Raw genomic sequence first — 22,314 nt, 5'->3', positions numbered from 1 at the left:
AAAAAGCGAGCCCATCCTTGAGCGCTGTGCAAAAAAAAACAACCTGTAATGCTCCCCCGGGGGGGTCTTCAGTGGGGTCTCTGCTGAAGATAAACAGAGGCCAGATAAGAAGGACTGTGGAAACGACCCAATAATAATTAGAAACATGGACGTCTGCTGCAGTTCATGGCGATACGAGCGCGACATATACGCATTCTTGCCAACCTTGAGACCTCCGAATTCGGGAGATGGGGGGGTGTTGAGGTGGGGTGGGGATAGCGGCGGGGGGAGGGGGGGGTATATATTTTCAAGTATTTCTTTTATATATATATATATATATATATATATATATATATGTATATATACATATATATATATATAATCCGTTCATGAATGAGTATATCCGTTCGGCCACCGTGTTCAATGGAGAAGTCTGATCTACAAAATGTGCAGGCAGCATACCCCTTCCCCTTTGAGCTGTCGTGGATGAACTGAAATTATTTTTTCCAATCATTTTGGAACTTCAAAGCGTCCTTCTTCTTCTTACTCGTCGTCGCCATTTCTCTTCTTCGTTCTTCTGCTTCGTCTCTGTTATGTTTTTGGACATTACAACTTGCCGTAGTTTTGAAGCAATGCATGATGGGAATCCGGATGTTGTGTGTCAGTGTATTAACGTGCTGGCTGGAATAAACACATGCTGAGAAATAACTCCGTGGAATGGATAACGGAGACCATTGGCGTTGTTAGGCCTATTTTAGGGGGGCTCAAGCCCCCCTAAAATATTCTTAAGCCCCCCTAAATAATTTTGTGTTATATATATAAATATATATATATATATATATATATATATATATATATATATATATATATATTTTTTTTTTACAAATACATGCCGACATATTCATTATAAAGTGGCCCGAATATGAGTTTAAATAAATAATCATATAAACTGTCATTATTCACTCAGTTTCCCCTCACTTCATAGTGTAAATCACCAAAAATGATTCCCGGGCGCGGCACCGCTGCTGCCCATTGCTCCCCTCACCTCCCAGGGGGTGAACAAGGGGATGGGTCAAATGTAGAGGACACATTTCACCACACCTAGTGTGTGTGTGACAATCATTGGTACTTTAAGGTAGAGAGCCCCTTTAGTGTGTCGGTATCCAATCCATTCCACTTGTTCATATAGAAAATGCCCACATCACTCAAAATCCAGTCTGCATTTTCTCTATGACCTTGCTTGTGGTCCTTGGACTTGTTCATATAGAAAATGCCCACATCACTCTTGTAGAATCTATATAAAGTAATATACATTAGCCTAATGTTAAAATAATGAAAAAAACGTCATTAAATATATTTGTTTTATTGTATTGTTACATTAATAGCTGTTGTATTATTATAGGATGGCTTGTTAAACATTTCATAGGATTTTCAGAGGGAGGAAAAACCAAGACATTTAATATAAAATGTGAAATGAATAAATACATAAAAAGAAAAAGAAAAAAAATTGTTAAAAGCCATCGTCCCGGGGAGCATTTCATTTCGTCCCGTGCATTTTTTAAATAATAATGAATAATTTCTAAGTCTTTGTTAGCCGTTTGTGAAGTTTTGTGCTCGTGCGCTACGTTCGCTCTCCTGGGGGCTAAGCCCCCCCTGTCCTTAAAAGCTAGTGACGCCCCTGACGGAGACATATATTATAGTCTCCTTTTCAGGTGAGAGAGGACGCTAAAGGCAGTGCCTTTAAGGCACCCCCCCCCCAATATTGTTGTCCGGGTGGAAATCGGGAGAAATTCGGGAGAATGGTTGCCCCGGGAGATTTTCGGGAGGGGCACTGAAATCCGGGAGTCTCCCGGGAAAATCGGGAGGGTTGGCAAGTATGCATATACGCCGCCCGAGGCTCTCCCGCTAACTTCTCCGATGTCCGAACATGTTCGGATGTCCGTCCCTAATGTGAATCGCAGCTCTTCCAGTGTGTCTGTCAACGCTAACCACACGCCCAACTCCACTGAGGCCTCCACATGAAAACTGCCCTCTCGCCCCTCCATCTATCTCTTTGCCCCCCTCTTTGCTTTCCACACTGGCACGATAGCGGGAACAACGTGCCAGCGTGCCGCCACATCAAACGCGGATGACATGGAGACTTAGAGGGACAGACAAAGACGGGAGAATTACAGTGCGGCCCCGAATCTGATTGCGCATCAAAGGCAAACCGAGGGGAAAAAAACATCCTCTTAAACTGATTATACGTCCATGAGAAGAGAAACCACAATGTCTGCCGCTCGATGTGTTTCTCTGTCGTCTTGTTGGTCCGCTGGTGCCAACTGTCTACACGCCACCGCCGCCGCCGCCTTTTACACGCTGCTATCAAAGACTGTGGGAATACGATCCAGTTTATTCATTGCAGCATGTCGGCATGAGCGACAAGGGGGACATTCTGTAAACCCAGCATCAGATCTGCCGTTCGGGATAATCCGCCCCGAACTTGGTGGCGTCACACTTTCCTCAATTAGAGCTTAACAATAAGATTCTGTTCCCGGAAAAGCTTAAATTGCCTTTTAGTCTTGTCCGCAAAGTTGATCTATTTATTTCTAGTGGCGATGCTTCTTGTCGGATTTCTTCATTTGGACACTAGAATGCCACCCAGGGCCAACAAGCCTGGTAAACCTTTGTAGAGGCACTTCCTGCACAGGGGCGGATCCAGACTATTTATAGGTGGGGGTCAAAGTGGGTACAATTAATAAATAGAGGGGACACCTAAAAACAGAGACAAGCGCTTTCTCATCACTGATACGTACAACAATAGGGCTTGAAAAGTCACAGGATTTTGCAAAGCATTGTGGGGCTGGGTAGCCTTACTGGTTGGAAAAGAGGCTCTGTTTCCAATTTGAAAGCGAGCAACAAACTGGATTAGATTGGATCATACAAAATAAAATAAAAAACTAGGGACCGCACCGAGATAAACTGTACCCTATTCCAAGGGCTTGCTACCTGGAAAAAATAAAAATGGTGGAATTGACTTACACAAGCTATAAGCACATTTAATAGACAAGAGATTTGACCAAATATAGACATGTTTGGCAGCACTTTTACAAAAACCCAAACCGGTGAAGTTGGCACGTTGTGTAAATCGTAAATAAAAACAGAATACAATGATTTGTAAATCCTTTTCAACTTATATTCAATTGAATACTCTGCAAAAAGGTTGGCATAGGGGCATTTCCTTTTAACAACACTCAGTAAATGTTTGGGAACTGAGGAGACCAATTTTTGAAGCTTTACAGGTGGAATTCTTTCCCATTCTTGCTTAAGTTGTTTAACAGTCCGGGGTGTCCGTTGTGGTATTTTACACTTCATAATGCGCCCCATATTTTCAATGGGAGACAGGTCTGGACTACTGGCAGGCCAGTCTAGTACCCACACTTTTTTACTACGAAGCCACGCTGTTGTAACACTTGCAGAATGTGGCTTGGCAATGTCTTGCTAAAATAAGCAGGGGCGTCCATGAAAAAGACGTTGCTTGAATGGCAACATATGTTGCTCCAAAACCTGTATGTACCTTTCAGCATTAATGGTGCCTTCACAGATGTGTAAGTTACCCATGCCTTGGGCACTAATACACCCCCATACCATCACAGATGCTGGCTTTTCAACATTGCGCTCATAACAGTCCGGATGGTTCTTTTCCTCTTTAGTCCGGAGGACACAACGTCCACAATTTCCAAAAACAATTTCAAATGTGGACTCGTCAGACCACAGAACACTTTTCCACTTTGCATCAGTCCATCTTAGATGAGCTCGGGCCCATGGAAGCCGGCTGCATTTCTGGGTGTTGTCGATGAATGGCTTTTGCTTTGCATAGTAGAGTTTTAACTTGCACTTACAGATGTAGCGACAAACTGTAGTTACTGACAGTGGTTTTCTGAAGTTCTAAAGCCCAAGTTGTGATATCCTTTACACACTGATGTCGCTTTTTGATGCAGTACAGCCTGAGGGATCAAAGGTCACCACCTTGCCACTTATGTGCAGTGATTTCTCCAGATTCTCCAAACCTTTTGATGATATCACGTACCGTAGATGATGAAATCCCTAAATTCCTTGCAATAGCTGGTTGAGAAATGTCGTTCTTCAACAATCTGCTCACGCATTTGTTCACAAAGTGGCGACCCTCGCCCCATCCTTGTTTGTGAAATGCAAAGCATTTCATGGAAGCTGCTTTTATACCCAACCATGGCACCCACCTGTTCCCAATTAGCATATTCACCTGTGGGATGGTCCAAATAAGTGTTTGATGAGCATTCCTCAACTTTCTCAGTCTTTTTTGCCACTTGTGCCAGCTTTTTTGAAACGTGTCACAGGCATCAAATTCCAAATGAGCTAGTATTTGCAAAAAATAACAAAGTTGACCAGTTCCTTGTCTTTGCAGTCTATTCAATTGAATATAGGTTGAAAAGGATTTGCAAATCATTGTATTCTGTTTTTATTTACCATTTACACAACATGCCAACTTCACTGGTTTTTGGTTTTGTAAAAGTGCTGCCAAACATGTCTATATTTGGTTTAAAGAGTGAGTTTTAAGTCAGTTTGTTGAGGCACATTGAACTTTGTTCAAATTGAATGTAATCCACGGCTTTCTCCTCTATGAGGTTCCCTGGCCTCATTTCATTAGCATGTTTCCCCGAAAAAACAAGCCCATTGTTACTTTTAAATACTTTGATCACTGTTCTACCTCTCCAAAAATAATACTCATTCATTTTTGTGCTTTCCTAAGACAAAAAGTAAACAAACAACATGTTTTTTTCCAAAATACTGTACGTTTTTTTGTAAATGCTACTTGTGAAACAGAATAAAACCTGCTTTGATTCAAACTTACCGGTCTGAAAATGCACCAGGTGATGGTGTTAAAAGTGAAGTTTGATTGTCTCACAGCTGCTGTCCAGGTTATTTGCTGTCTCTTTATTAACGTCATAATCCGACTTTTTTCAGCTTTGCTTTCACACTAGAAATGAGAAAAATCTCATCAAATCCTCTTTTTTTCCCCTGGAACAATCATGACCACAATTTTGGCAGTTAATGATGTTGCACGTTTTGAACTTGTTAAAGGAAAAGAAAAAGAAAAACTTAAGCACAGTCTTCCATCCAGCCATTAATAAGCGAGTCAGAGTCCAGAAAAACCCACGATGCAATGTGTTTCCGTGTCACAATTTCAAGCCCTATAGGTACTAATAATTTTTGCTCATGAATTGGACAGAAACCAATGATGTCTGTACCTCGTATTTAAAATGCCAAAAATATTTCTTGTAGTCAATGTGGAAAAAAAATGCAAATCCTGTTGGAGAAATGTCTATAAAGGGAAATTGTGTGAATATGTATTCTCCTGATTCACTATTTGAGCTTAACAGTGTAGAATATCAATACAGAGTTTGAACCTCGAAGACAATTTTTCATTGCAGATAATATTTTCCAAGTATAAATATTCCAGTGTAATTCAAAGCATTACAGAATGGGAACTTTGACAAATGAGTCAACTACAGTATCTTAATTGAAATTGTACTGATAGAAAACTGCATTACAGCAGGAGCCTCCAAACATCACAAATAACGGGGCCCTAATATGCAAAACCAACTTTTCTAACCTGTTGCTACCTATTTATGTGTATTTGGGATCTGCATAAATCCTGAAAATGAGAAATTAAACTGTGGAGGAATTGGACAGATATTTATAAAATAATCTTAAAGTTAAAGTTAAAGTACCAATGATTGTCACACACACACTAGGTGTGGCGAAATTATTCTCTGCATTTGACCCATCACCCTTGATCACCCCCTGCGAGGTGAGGGGAGCAGTGAGCAGCAGCGGGGGCCGCGCCCGACAATCATTTTTGGTGATTTAACCCCCAATTCCAACCCTTGACGCTGAGTGCCAAGCAGGGGGGTAATGGGTCCCATTTTTATAGTCTTTGGTATGACTCGGCCGGGGTTTGAACTCACAACCTACCGATCTCAGGGCGGACAGTCCAACCACTAGGCCACTGAGTAGGTGTAGATCTTGCCTTCCTTTTTATTTCCTCCAAACGGTCCGTTTGGAATTTGTCCGTCCTGTGATGTTTTTCGGACCTGTGACGTCTGCAAAAATCTCAATAAATGGTAAAGGATTTTTACCCAAAGGTCTGAGTCAACATTTTATTTAGCGTTTATTTAGCATTTGTATTCCGATCAACAAAATGCCCATGGAATGACAGAAGACCGAAAATGTTTAGTTGTCACAAGTCACTGAAGTAAGAAAGTGCCTTACTTTTAACTTTTATGATTCATTGCAATGCACATTGAGCTCGGAAGAAGTCTCTCTTTGTGTGTGCAAAGCACTTCAAACAGTCCTGCTTCAGAAACCTACGGCAGTAAAAAATACTTTTTATGGCAGGCTGCGTGACTACTATTTATGGCAATCGAGGAGACAATGTAATACCAGTAAGTTAGAAATGTGTTGGATACTTAATAGCTGTATTTGATGTGTAGCTAGCTTAGCCTTATAATGTAAAAAAAACGCATCACCCTCCTCTGGCAAAATAAAGTATGATTTTCCTAAAAACTAGTTTTAATTGGATCAGTGCCTACTGTGTTTGGCAATGGACAAGTAGGTTATATAATTTGTTATTACGTTTACGATGTAGCTCTTAGATCATAGCTTCGTTTATAGTCTTAAGCATCCACAAAGCAGCTCTGCAGCGGAGTTGTTTACATGATATAGAATAGAAAAGCTTTTTAATGTCAATATACACATGTATACGTCCAGGATTTAGCATTAGAAAGTTGCAGACTTGCAAGAAGTGTATCCTATAGTATAGTAGTATAGTATAGTTTCAACCTGTGTGTCAGCCAGGCTTCGACTTTCTCTCTCGTCCACCCGCATTTGCCCCCAAATAACCACCATTACAAGTTACGTAGACAACAATGAAGTGTTTTAAATGTAGGGAAAAAATCATGATATAACCCCTTTAAATGGTAATTAAAGGCCTACTGAAACCCACTACTACCGACCACGCAGTCTGATAGTTTATATATCAATGATGAAATCTTAACATTGCAACACATGCCAATACGGCCGGGTTAGCTAACTAAAGTGCAATTTTAAATTTTGCGCAAAATATCCTGCTGAAAACGTTTCGGTATGATGATGCCTGCGCGTGACGTCACGGATTGTAGAGGACATCTTGGGACAGCATGGTGGCCAGCTATTAAGTCGTCTGTTTTCATCGCAAAATTCCACAGTATTCTGGACATCTGTGTTGGTGAATCTTTTGCAATTTGTTCAATGAACAATGGAGACAGCAAAGAAGAAAGCTGTAGGTGGGAAGCGGTGTATTGCGGCAGGTGCTGTGCCGGATAACGCAGATAATGACAGTCAAGCTTTACCATTGGCCTGTGAAGAACTGGGACAACAGAGACTCTTACCAGGAGGACTTTGAGTTGGATACGCAGACGCGGTACCGTGAGTACGCATGCAGCTGCGGCTTCCAAACATTTGATCGCTTGCCCGTACGTGCGTGCCGCTATGTGCATGTCACGTACGTAAATTTGGAGACTTTGGGGAAATATATGTGCTGTATGAACTTTGGGGAGGTGAACGGTATTTTGGGCTGTGGGATTGAGTGTGTTGTGCAGGTGTTTGAGTTGTATTGGCGGGTTATATGGACGGGAGGGGGGAAGTGTTTGTTATGCGGGATTAATTTGTGGCATATTAAATATAAGCCTGGTTGTGTTGTGGCTAATAGAGTGTATATATATGTCTTGTGTTTATTTACTGTTTTAGTCATTCCCAGCAGAATAACAGGTCCCACCCGCCTCTCACAGCATCTTCCCTATCTGAATCGCTCCCACTGCCCTCTAGTCCTTCACTCTCACTTTCCTCATCCACGAATCTTTCATCCTCGCTCAAATTAATGGGGAAATCGTCGCTTTCTCGGTCCGAATCGCTCTCGCTGCTGGTGGCCATGATTGTAAACAATGTGCGGATGTGAGGAGCTCCACAACCTGTGACGTCACGCGCATATCGTCTGCTACTTCCGGTACAGGCAAGGCTTTTTTATCAGCGACCAAAAGTTGCGAACTTTATCGTCGATGTTCTCTACTAAATCCTTTCAGCAAAAATATGGCAATATCGAGAAATGATCAAGTATGACACATAGAATGGACCTGCTATCTCCGTTTAAATAAGAAAATCGCATTTCAGTAGGCCTTTAACTGTGGTAGGCTGCATGTACTGATTATTTGAACAAAACAAAACTCAGTCATCTCACATAGAAAAACTACATAAGAAATGCAGTAGAAAATATTCTGCATCACTGGACACTGCCAAATAAAGACACCACTAGGTATAATATTAGGCACTACATGAAATAATAAGTAAAACCTGAAATACAAATCAAAACTGGCCAGGAAAAAAAACAACAACTTATAACAAATAAAATAAATGCTAAGTTTTGTCCATATTAGCAAAAGTAATGCTGCTTCAGCACCAAGGAGATTACCTGGCTGTTTTTATTTTTAGTGTTTGTCCATTAAAAGTGACAGGAAGTGTGTCACAGTGTGGTAGACACTTGTTAGTTCAGCTGCCGTGACTTTATCTGCGCTTGAATCGTGTTTGGCTTTTAGAAGGCGTGTATGCATCGACTGGGAAGCTTCCTTTTGAGCATCACATTTTTTGTGACCCTCGTAGTGTCTGTGTCGTTTCACGCCATATATTTCCTGCGTGTAAAACGGAAAAGTGACTTTGGCTAATTTCACACAAAACTTGACCAGTTTTGCCAACAAATCACCAACAAATTATAACATTTAAATCTGAAAAAGCCATATCCATCTAGATATTGTATATGTGTGTTGTCTTGGTGATGCAGTGTGTGTATGCATGCTACAACAGCTGTTTCCTGGCAAGATGTGAACAATGATTGATTTGTTTCACTTATTTAGTGTAAAACCTTGCACTGGTTTTACCCAGAAATTAATGGTTTGCCAGTCTTTGTTGTAGATGCGTTTACTTTTTATTAGCTGTGCCAGTGTGCGTTGCAGTTTGATTGACATGACTCAAACAGCCCGCCCATTTCTGCTTTCTCCACACAGTGCCTTCCACTTGATAAGGGCCAGATCACTCGTACAAAACACGCATTTCAAAACAAGAGTCTGACTGTTAGCAATGCAGAACAAGTGAAAAGTCATGAAAATGCGGTCCCGCGGTCACCTTGTTCTTAACCTGAGGTGGCAACCTTCACGATTTCCGTTGTATTGTCTTACCCGCAGTTGTCCCCCGTCACATCCTGTTTGTAGAACTTCTACTCGCATTAGCAGAAGTTATCTCCTGTCACATCCTGTTTGTAGAACTTCTACTTTGAAAACCCCCTTTTGTTTGAAACATACAGTTTTCTCATAATAAAAACAAACACTGTGCTTTATTTTTGAATCTGGTTGGGGATAGAGGGTAGCAACTGCTTGACTGACAGCGTCAAGAGCCAAAGAAATTTGGGGTGGCACACAAGGGGGCACACTAGATCAAGGAGGGGTATGTACCCCCATGGAAGCTCCACCACTGTTCCTGCATAGGCTGTATTCCCTTAGACCAGGCGACTTTAACAGGTAGCTAATTATTTCTTTTGAGTAGCTTACCAAATGGTCAAACATTTTTTGAAAGAAGATATTTCACTATTTTTATAATTATATAATTCTGTGACACCCGAATGCAGCTGAGATAGGCTCCAGCACCCCCCGCGACCCCGAAAGGGACAAGCGGTAGAAAATGGATGGATCGATGGACTACAACATGGCATAAAATGTCCGCACTGTTTGCTTCATTAATGAAGTACAACTGAAATCTTGCCAGTCAAATGAAAAAATACTATCCTCCCGTTTGACCATAAGTGTTTTTGACAGGATATCTGTGGTAGTTGGCATGACACCAGTATGCAGAGACAGGAAGTGACGTACAGGTAAAAAGGAGGTTCAATGAACAAAAAGCCCAAAATACACTCCATGAACATTAGTTACACTGGACAACAAACCAGTATGGCATAGAAGGCAATACTGACAGATAAACCCTCTTGATTGGTGATCAGAGGCAGGTGAGTCAATTGATCACTAAGAGCCAGTGTGGTGAACAGCACACAGAAGTAAAGTAAATTTAAATTATATTGCGCTTTTTTTCTTCGAGAGGCTCAAAGCGCTTTACATAGTGAACCTATTACCTACATTTTGGGGCGGTATAGCTCGGTTGGTAGAGTGGCCGTGCCAGTAACTTGAGGGTTCCAGGTTCGATTCCCGCTTCCGCCATCCTAGTCACTGCTGTTGTGTCCTTGGGCAAGACACTTTACCCACATGCTCCCAGTGCCACCCACACTGGTTTAAATGTAACGTAGATATTGGGATTCACTATGTAAAGCGCTTTGAGTCACTAGAGAAAAAGCGCTATATAAATATAATTCACTTCACTTCACATTTTAGCGACATTTGAACCAGTGTGATTGGCACTGGGAGCAAGGTGGGTAAAGTGTCGTGTCCAAGGGGACAACGGCAGCGACGAGGATGGCTGAAACTGGAATCCAACCTGGAACCCTGACGTTTGCTGGCACGGCCGCTCTACCGTCTGAGCCTTGCCGCCCCGAAACCATGGTGATGTCGCTGCAAGACATAATCAAAACAGGAAGTGGATCAAAATTAATAGCGCTAAACAGAAAAGAACGGTGAACACAGGGAAAAAATGCTTAAAATTGCGCACGTTTCTCTTATATCTATTCTCCGATATGAAAATCATGCAACATGGAGTTCTGCCAACAAATCACCAACAAATGATAACATTTGAATCTAAAAAAGCCATATCCATCTACAAACCCCGTTTCCATATGAGTTGGGAAATTGTGTTAGATGTAAATATAAACGTAATACAATGATTTGCAAATCTTTTTCAACCCATATTCAGTTGAATGCAATACAAAGACAACATATTTGATGTTCAAACTCATAAACTTTATTATTTTTTTTGCAAATAATAATTAACTTAGAATTTCATGGCTGCAACACGTGCCAAAGTAGTTGGGAAAGGGCATGTTCACCACTGTGTTACATCACCTTTTCTTTTAACAACACTCAATAAACGATTGGGAACTGAGGAAACTAATTGTTGAAGCTTTGAAAGTGGAATTATTTCCCATTCTTGTTTTATGTAGAGCTTCAGTCGTTCAACAGTCCGGGGTCTCCGCTGTCGTATTTTACGCTTCATAATGCGCCACACTTTTTCGATGGGAGACAGGTCTGGACTGCAGACAGATCAGGAAAGTACCCGCACTCTTTTTTTACTAAGCGACACTGTTGTAACACGTGCTGAATGTGGCTTGGCATTGTCTTGCTGAAATAAGCAGGGGCGTCCATGAAAAAGACGGCGCTTAGATGGCAGCATATGTTGTTCCAAAACCTGTATGTACCTTTCAGCATTAATGGTGCCTTCACAGATGTGTAAGTTACCCATGCCTTGAGCACTAATGCACCCCCATACCATCACACATGCTGGCTTTTGAACTTTGCGTCGATAACAGTCTGGATGGTTCGCTTCCCCTTTGGTCCGGATGACACGATGTCGAATATTTCCAAAAACAATTTGAAATGTGGACTCGTCAGACCACAGAACACTTTTCCACTTTGCATCAGTCCATCTTAGATGATCTTGGGCCCAGAGAAGCCGGCAGCGTTTCTGGATGTTGTTGATAAATGGCTTTCGCTTTGCATAGTAGAGCTTTAACTTGCACTTACAGATGTAGCGACCAACTGTATTTAGTGACAGTGGTTTTCTGAAGTGTTCCTGAGATGTGGTGATATCCTTTAGAGATTGATGTCGGTTTTTGATACAGTGCCGTCTGAGGGATCGAACGTCACGGTCATTCAATGTTGGTTTCCGGCCATGCCGCTTACGTGGAGTGATTTCTCCAGATTCTCTGAACTTTTTGATGATATTATGGACCGTAGATGTTGAAATCCCTAAATGTCTTGCAATTGCACTTTGAGAAACGTTGTTCTTAAACTGTTTGACTATTTGCTCACGCAGTTGTGGACAAAGGGGTGTACCTCGCCCCATCCTTTCTTGTGAAAGACTGAGCATTTTTTGGGAAGCTGTTTTTATACCCAATCATGGCACCCACCTGTTCCCAATTTGCCTGTTCACCTGTGGGATGTTCCAAATAAGTGTTTGATGAGCATTCCTCAACTTTATCAGTATTTATTGCCACCTTTCCCAACTTCTTTGTCACGTGTTGTTAGCATCAAATTCTAAAGTTAATGAATATTTGCAAAAAAAAAAAATGTTTATCAGTTTGAACATCAAATATGTTGTCTTTGTAGCATATTCAACTGAATATGGGTTGAAATTGATTTGCAAATCATTGTATTCCGTTTATATTTACATATAAGACAATTTCCCAACTCATATGGAAACGGGGTTTGTAGATGTTGTATATGTGTTTGTGTTGTCTTGGTGATGCAGTGTGTGTATGCATGCTACAACAGTTGTTTCCTGGCAAGATGTGAACAATGATTGATTTGTTTCACTTATTTTGTGTAATCACCCTGATCTCATTTGTGTTGTTATGAGTTCTGTTTAGTACAACTTTCGGACACTTTAGAGGGGCTTGCATGCACACGTGTGTGGCAAGTCGGAGCGTTACTGCTGACAGTTTGACATTCATTTTCAAAAAATTTATCTGATGGATGCTATTTTCATTTAATGGTCGCATAGTTCAATGATCACAATCCAGACGAAATAGTTACACATTTAGATTTTTGAGAGTTAATACGGAGTGTTATTGTCATCCTTTTACCCTCATCTCAACGGATGTTTACAGGTGTCTCCAACTGAAGCAATCAGAACAAATTTAATAGCTTTCCGGGAGTTCCTTTTATCATTTTATTATGTGTGGTGTACACGGCATCCAAACTTCAAGTGTGAAATAATGTTTCTCCTTCCACCTGGACTTAAGTCTCAGAAGCGTGTTAAAGCAAAAGTACTAAAGTCGATTGGAGAATACGTGCAAGGTCAAGCATGAAAAGGAACGCCCACATTTAAGGGTTGCCCACCCAAGGTGCCCGTCTTGGATGACGGCACACAGTGACAAACTTAAGTCTAGTGGGCGAAAGCTGCGCGGCCAGAATACGCGCAACTTTGCAGCTTTTTTCACTTAAGCACATGGGAGAATCGGGTCCTCAATGAATATTATACCACAGACATTACATCTGTAGACATTTGGAATAATGAAATACTGGATACTGGACACTTCAGGTGACGTTTCCTATACTACTGTTATTTCTTGTAAGGGAATTTTGAATAAATTAATTGTGGATACAAACAAGCAAGTAACCAACAATTACAGGCCATGTAAATGGTAAATGGGTTATACTTGTATAGCGCTTTTCTATCTTCAAGGTACTCGAAGCGCTTTGACACTATTTCCACATTCACCCATTCACACACTGATGGCGGTAGCTGCCATGCAAGGCCCTAACCACGACCCATCAGGAGCAAAGGTGAAGTGTCTTGCTCAAGGACACATGTTGGTAAAAGGTCGGGATCGAACCAGGAACCCTCAGGTGTCTGGCACGGCCACTCTCCCAACCGTGCCATGCCTTACCTTAGCATTCAATAAACCCGCTTCAGCAATTAAAACTTACGTGGTACCGTCAAAATTAAAAAATAATTGTATAAAACAAATGAAACATGATAAAATAAAGAAATAAAATATTTGAACTCACAATTTGTACAACCCTTTCGACGCCGCATAAACCAGTGGTACCCTCGTAGTCGGTTGATTCGTGTGAAAGTGGCCAGCAAACCATTTCACCGCCGGTGTTGTGCCAAAATGTGATTGCCTGCCAAAAATGGAATTCCTTCGCGGGAGCGCGCACCGCTCGCTAAACCTGCATTGCTTGGCTTTGTCTGTCCACAGCGGATTACTACGTGTAAGACAAACACTTTACCTTACTGGTTATTGTACCGGTGAGTTCTCTGTGGCTCGTATGGTTCCGGTGCCACTTTCTGTTTTCGCAACTTGTGATTGGATACTCACTTGGGACTCTCAAGTGAGTATCCAATCACAGCGTTAGGCCAGCTAGAAGGCCTTACTGACAACAACCGTGATCTGATTGGCTATCGCAACTGTCTATGTGTCCGTTCACTTACAGCGCAAAGACGCCCGCATTGTTGATTCTGAAGGCTCCGGACAGATTTGGTACAGCATGGCAACATAAGCTAGCTGAATTCTGATTGGGTACAACAGCATTGGAAGGAGTATAATTTGACATGAAGGGAATATGAATAATTTTAGATATTTAGGGAATGTAAATAAAAAATCACTTTTATCTTTAATTATGATCATGATTTCTGGTTATGCTAGGCCAGCAGAGAAGGTCTTGCTGGCCCTGACAGCACACTACTGCCCTAACCCCAGTTGATGGTGTTGGTCCCTCTTTTCCTAATTTCCAGAGCTTCCTTCATCCATCTCTTGTATTTCTTTATTTCTCATGAAATGACTTCTCCTTGTGTTTTAAGAGTCAGTGAGTTGCGATAACTTGCATCGCTGTCACTTCCTTTGTGTCTGCTGTGTCTTCTGTGGTTTAAAATTGTGTTGCGGCTTTATCATTGTGTTGTGTCATTTGTATTTATTATGGCTTTTGCAATCATGCTGTCGCTGAAAGTTATGATATTGTAGGTGGAGAAGGACAGTCGGAGATACACTCTTTCTTAACAAGCAGTAACAAACACAGGGAGTCAAAAGACACACAAACAGGAGATGTTCGCCACAACTCACGCCCAGACACTCAACACACAAACACCCAAACTCTCCCGTGACTTCGTTCACTCTGCCACTCTCATACACATCACACACAACAGCACCACTTCTTAAAGGCACACAGACACACAAGTCACAGATATTTAGGGCTGGGTATCGTTTTAAATTTTTTGATACCAGTATCCTTAAAACGATACCGATACCAACTGAGTGATATTAATTATGTGAAAAGAATGCAATGGGTTGCGTAATTGTCACCACTACTCCCCATTCAAGATTTTTAAACGAATACATTTTGAAAGTGCTCAAGTATTTATTAAAGGGGAACATTATCACAATTTTAGAATGGTCAAAACCATTAAAAATCAGTTCCCAGTGGCTTATTATATTTTTCGAAGTTTTTTTCAAAATTTTACCCATCACGCAATATCCCTAAAAAAAGCTTCAAAGTGCCTGATTTTAACCATCGTTATAAACACCCGTCCATTTTCCTGTGACGTCACATAGTGAAGCCAACACAAACAAACATGGCGGAAAGAACAGCAAGCTACAGCGACATTAGCTCGGATTCAGACTCGGATTTCAGCGGCTTAAGCGATTCAACAGATTACGAATGTATTGAAACGGATGGTTGTAGTGTGGAGGCAGGTAGCGAAAACGAAATTGAAGAAGAAACTGAAGCTATTGAGCCATATCGGTTTGAACTGTATGCAAGCGAAACCGACGAAAATGACACGACAGCCAGCGACACGGGAGAAAGCGAGGACGAATTCGGCGATCGCCTTCTAACCAACGATTGGTACGTTTGTTTGGCATTAAAGGAAACTAACAACTATGAACTAGGTTTACAGCATATGAAATACATTTGGCAACAACATGCACTTTGAGAGTTTAGACAGCCCAATTTTCATCAATTAATATATTCTGTAGCGCTTTTTTCCTGAAAGCTGATCTGTCCAGTTTTGGAGTTGATGTCAGCAGGCCAGGGAAGCTAGGGTCGATAGGGGGTTTAGCTCGCTCGTCTGCGGGAACAAACTGCCGCCATTGCTTGCCGTGCTACCGAGGTCCTTTGTCCCTGAACTGCTCACACACTCCGGCAGATTCAATGGGGGTCTGGCGGCAGATTTCTTTGACTTTATCGTTGGAAATGCATCTGCTTTGGGTGTCGCAGGATATCCACACATTCTTGCCATCTCTGTCGTAGCATAGCTTTCGTCGGTAAAGCGTGCGGAACAAACGTCCAATTTCTTGCCACTTTTGCATCTTTGGGCCACTGGTGCAACTTGAATCCGTCCCTGTTCGTGTTGTTACACCCTCCGACAACACACCAACGAGGCATGATGTCTCCAAGGTACGGAAAACAGTCGAAAAAACGGAAAATAACAGAGCTGTTTTGACTCTGTGTTTGAGAAAATGGCGGATTGCTTCCTGATGTGACGTCACGTTGTGACGTCATCGCTCCGAGAGCGAATATTAGAAAGGCGTTTAATTCGCCAAAATTCACCCATTTAGAGTTCGGAAATCGGTTAAAAAAATATATGGTCTTTTTTCTGCAACATCAAGGTATATAATGACGCTTACATAGGTCTGGTGATAATGTTCCCCTTTAAATAACTGTACAAACATGTACAACAAAGTATTATGTCGGCTGTGTAATTAGCGAGCAAGCTAAGCTAGCGTTAGCTCACATGCCTACGACATGCCCAAAACACTTTACTTGACAATACATGTTTTAACACACCAAGGATGAGTACTGTTAATATAGTAACCATTTATATATTACCTGAAGTTATCGACGGTTGAGCAGTGTCCTGTTGAGATGACAACCGCGATGCTGATGTTGTGGAAGCCGGCTTTTTAAACACAGTACAGTTCTCCACCCTTAAGTTTGCTCCGTGCTTGTTGAGGTGTTTAATCATATTGCTAGTATTCCCCGTTTTCCCCGAAATAATCTTGCCGCATTGTATGCATTTATTTGTACCTGGCGACACAGGCGTGTAGTACAACCATATCTTTGACCGTTTTGCTGCCGGCATCTCGGAATGATGACCAGCCAATTCTGCACTGCTTCAACCCACTTTACCGCCATACAAACTATTGTTGTTGCGGTGGTGGACCAATCAATGAATGCTTGCAGTGATTGTCATTTTTTCTTGATCTGGGTACAAAAAGAACCGATTGCAGGTATTGTTTGACAGACGCAGTTTTGATACTACTTGGTATCAGGTTGTTTTGGTCGATACCTGAAAGGTTTCGAGTACCAATACCCAGGCCTACAGATATTGCATTATTGTCTTGTGACGTCTGTTTGTTATGACCTTTTTCGACCATCGTAGATATCCGCCATTTTTGTTTTGATAACGCCACAGACGGGCAGGCAGACTTAACGTTCAACATTGTTATTATTGAAAGTGCTAAACGTCATATAAAGTCTGCCGTTTGTTTTCCTTTATTTTAGTATTGATCAAATTGACCGAGTCCTTTTTTAAATTGATCTTGGGTCGATACCTATCTCTTGGTAGGCAAACTTGCCGAGCACAGATCGATAAACTTGAAATTTAGGATGTATCAATCCATCGTTACACTCCTACTATTAAGGATATTTTTTCATGCAAACAAATAGCACCAAAGACGCTACAATTGTCACGGCGCGGGCTCGAACCTGCTTTTTATCGGCAGCTTATGCTGCCAGCACCTCTGTTGGCAGCACGTCAGGACACGCCCCTGCTCGCGCACACGCATTGGCAACGCTGCAAGTAATCAGAAATCAGCGCACCTGGGACTAATCAAGACAAGCAGCAAAAAGACCAGCGGACCCATGGAGCCTACGCTGGAATGTAGTTAGCTCTTCGCAAGTCCTTCTTGTTCCCCGTGATCGAGTTGTCTATCTCGACTTCCCTCTGGATTTTGGACTGCCTACCTCGATCCTCGACCTCTGCTTGGACACGGACCTCGTTGCTTCTCTCCAGTCCCCGACCGCTTGCCTGCCCACGGACTACCTCTTTGCCTCGCACCTCTGGACTGACGAAGGATTCATCCAACACGCACTTACAACAACCCCTGGTAACATTGACATTATTAATTCTACACATCGTCTGTCACCACACACTTAGAGTAGCATACACCTCCCACACACTCATCAAAGGTTGCAATAAACCTGTTAACCTGATCCTCCTTGTGGTGTCGTCTCCTTCCCCCGCCGTACGTGACAACAATATGGTCATCTGTGTCGAATAAAGCATTTGGCTTTCCTGCACAACAACTAAGCTTTTCATTTCTGCCATGCAAACGAAAACGAAAACACGTGGATTGGACCAACAACCACAACACTTATTACTAGGACTTAACATGATGCTAGTTTATGTCGACAATCAGGTTTTTGTAGTTATATTTAGGCAAAGCAACTACAACAGCACTTAAAATAACACAAACAAACTAATGCAATCCTTTCTTTATGTTTAGTTCTGCTCTCAAACACTACCAATATAGTAAAGAATAAACTGGATTGCATCACAGAAAGTTTCTCAAACAAATCAAATGTTTACACAAACCACTGACTAAGTTATCACTGCAGACAGGAGCATGGTCCGACTGTATTCCACAAGATGATGAAAGTGATATTTTTGCCAGCCATTTTCCTCGACGCACTTTCATAATTTCCCCGACTTTATTTGATTATAAACCGCTTCTGTCGTGACTCTGTTAAAAGGTATTTCCCATTAATCGATTTGAATGCTTGGAACAGCACAACAAAGTGACATTTTCAGCTCAAACTCTTCATTTACCAAAGTGTCTCTCACTTGATTTAACGCTACGCTCAAGCTTGTTGACCATCATGTGAATTACACCGCGACCAAGCAAATCTTGATTCGGGATGAAGATGCAACCAAAAACACATACGATGCAATATGAAATCACCAGTCTTCTGTAGGTGACATCAGCAGGCTGATGAAGGCCCACCCACATTTTGAAATTAAATAAGGGGTGTTCCAAAATGTGCTGAAACTTGATAAAAAACAAGCCTCAAATTTCTACTGTGTCTATTTTGGGGAAGTGTTGGGGTTACCTGTAGACATCATCTTTAGGTCCTAAACTATGAAATGATGTCAGCATTAGCGGGGCCCTTTAATCAGCACATGATCAAAAAACATTGGACTTTGTGGCTGTCAGCAACCTCCTGTTTTATAATCAACTCCACAAGTTGGCCCTAGCTGCCTCTGAGGTATCAAGCTATTGGTGTGAAACGATGTCATTTTCTTATATTATTTAGATCATTTCCGCTTATGCATTTTTTCTTGAACATCCAACCTCCTGAGTTAAGTTTAAACATTTTGTGAGAAAAAACTTATAAATAAGATAAATTACAATTATAATTAAAAGTAATTAAAATAAACTACAATTACAATCAAAAGTAATTGCATGTGATTATCCTTGTCCTATCCTTTGTAGGTCAAATATTTAGAGATACTTATAGCATGTTTTATTATTAATCATGCCCATATTAGCATTATTGATTAATTTGATCATGTATTATTATTGTAATCCTTTCCACTAATGTGTGTTTCTTAAAAATCTAATCTTGTGAATTAAGTTTTAAAATTTGGTGAGAGAAGACATGCATAGATAATTTACATAAATACAAATATAGCAACACGTACAGTAAAAAAAAATATGCATATGTTTCATTTACTTACTGATTTGGGTCATAGGTCAAATAATGTACAGCATGGTTTGTTACTAATCATGCTTTATATTAGCATTATTCGTTGCTACAAGTTACTCTGGATTAAATGTGGCTAAACTACAGGGGAAGCTATCCCCAGAGAATTGTAGCAAGCTTGTCATGTCTGTGTGATCATGTTTTGTTTTAGTTATGTTCACTTTTGTTTTTGGACTCTTTGTGCACTCTTGTTTGTTTTGTCACCAGAGCGACCATTAGTTTCACCTGTTTCACGTTTTGCACTCGCGCACCTGTTGTCAATCATGTCTATATTATTTAAGCCCATTGTTGCCAGGAAGTCAGCCTGGCGACATTCCCTCTGCTCACTTCATGCCATGCTACTTCTGTACGTCCATGCTACCTTTGAAATCTTTGCCATAGTTCCCTGCGTTCCAAGTAAGTTTTTGTTTATTGTTCATAGTTTTTTGCCCAAGTGCTAGTTTTGGTTTCATTAGTCAAGTTTGTTCTCCGCCTTTGTGCACGCCTTTTGTTTGTACCCTTTTGTTTGTACAAACCCCGTTTCCATATGAGTTGGGAAATTGTGTTAGATGTAAATATAAACGGAATACAATGATTTGCAAATCATTTTCAACCCATAGTCTATCTTCCCTCTGATTGGCCTGTCCGTTAGTGTTTTGCCCTACCATTAACCAATCGTGACTCATCATAGCAAACCAACCAATCATCATGGATTATCTCCGTGTTTCTCTCTGTCTTTTCTGTCTTTTCTTCCTCTCTCTTCTTTTGTAACCAAACCTCTCGCTACATGGGCCTGAAAATAGCTAAGCTTACGGAAATCGCCGCTGGTTCCAAAAAGTAGCGAAGCTACCGCCAAGCTACTGAGAAATGTAGTTAAACTATGTAGCTTCGCTACTTGTAACGAGCTACTGCCCAACACTGACTATTGTGCATAATGCCATCAGCGCTGTTAATGCTGACTGAGCAGTTTGCTCCTTAGTGCTATTACAACATTGGTTCTGTTTCTGATGGTTCTCAGGAGGATTTACTTGTTCCAAATGGTCAAAAAGACCCTTTTCCACTTGGCTATGTCAAAAAAGTATGTACCGCCGCAATCAAAAGTTTACATGCACTTGTCCATCCATCCATCCATCCATCTTCTTCCGCTTATCCGAGGTCAGGTCGCGGGGGCAGCAGCCTAAGCAGGGAAGCCCAGACTTCCCTCTCCCCAGCCACTTCGTCCAGCTCCTCCCGGGGGACCCCGAGGCGTTCCCAGGCCAGCCGGGAGACATAGTCTTCCCAACGTGTCCTGGGTCTTCCCCGTGGCCTCCTACCGGTTGGACGTGCCCTAAACACCTCCCGAGGGAGGCGATCGGGTGGCATCCTGACCAGATGCCCGAACCACCTCATCTGGCTCCTCTCGATGTGGAGGAGCAGCGGCTTTACTTTGAGCTCCCCCCGGATGACAGAGCTTCTCACCCTATCTCTAAGGGAGAGCCCTGCCACCCGGCGGAGGAAACTCATTTCGGCCGCTTGTACCCGTGATCTTGTCCTTTCGGTCATAACCCAAAGCTCATGACCATAGGTGAGGATGGGAACGTAGATCGACCGGTAAATTGAGAGCTTTGCCTTCCGGCTCAGCTCCTTCTTCACCACAACAGATCGATACAGCGTCCGCATTACTGAAGATGCCGCACCGATCCGCCTGTCGATCTCACGATCCACTCTTCCCTCACTCGTGAACAAGACTCCGAGGTACTTGAACTCCTCCACTTGGGGCAGGGTCTCCTCCCCAACCCGAAGATGGCATTCCACCCTTTTCCGGGCGAGAACCATGGACTCGGACTTGGAGGTGCTGATTCTCATCCCAGTCGCTTCACACTCGGCTGCGAACCGATCCAGCGAGAGCTGAAGATCCTGGCCAGATGAAGCCATCAGGACCACATCATCTGCAAAAAGCAGAGACCTAATCCTGCAGCCACCAAACCAGATCCCCTCAACGCCTTGACTGCGCCTAGAAATTCTGTCCATAAAAGTTATGAACAGAATCGGTGACAAAGGGCAGCCTTGGCGGAGTCCAACCCTCACTGGAAACGTGTCCGACTTACTGCCGGCAATGCGGACCAAGCTCTGACACTGATCATACAGGGAGCGGACCGCCAAAATCAGACAGTCCGATACCCCATACTCTCTGAGCACTCCCCACAGGACTTCCCGAGGGACACGGTCGAATGCCTTCTCCAAGTCCACAAAACACATGTAGACTGGTTGGGCAAACTCCCATGCACCCTCAAGGACCCTGCCGAGAGTATAAAGCTGGTCCACAGTTCCACGACCAGGACGAAAACCACACTGTTCCTCCTGAATCCGAGGTTCGACTATCCGGCGTAGCCTCCTCTCCAGTACACCTGAATAGACCTCGTGATCCCACGATAGTTAGAACACACCCTCCGGTTCCCCTTCTTAAAGAGAGGAACCACCACCCCGGTCTGCCAATCCAGAGGTACCGCCCCCGATGTCCACGCGATGCTGCAGAGTCTTGTCAACCAAGACAGCCCCACAGCATCCAGAGCCTTAAGGAACTCCGGGCGGATCTCATCCACCCCCGGGGCCTTGCCACCGAGGAGCTTTTTAACTACCTCAGCAACCTCAGCCCCAGAAATAAAAGAGCCCACCACAGATTCCCCAGGGACTGCTTCCTCATAGGAAGACGTGTTGGTGGGATTGAGGAGGTCTTCGAAGTATTCCCTCCACCGATCCACAACATCCGCAGTCGAGGTCAGCAGAACACCATCCTCACCATACATGGTGTTGATAGTGCACTGCTTCCCCTTCCTGAGGCGGC

Source organism: Nerophis lumbriciformis, linkage group LG11 (assembly GCF_033978685.3).
Source record: "Nerophis lumbriciformis linkage group LG11, RoL_Nlum_v2.1, whole genome shotgun sequence".
NCBI classification, from domain to species: Eukaryota; Metazoa; Chordata; class Actinopteri; order Syngnathiformes; family Syngnathidae; genus Nerophis; species Nerophis lumbriciformis.
Note: the sequence above shows the minus strand (reverse complement) of the source record.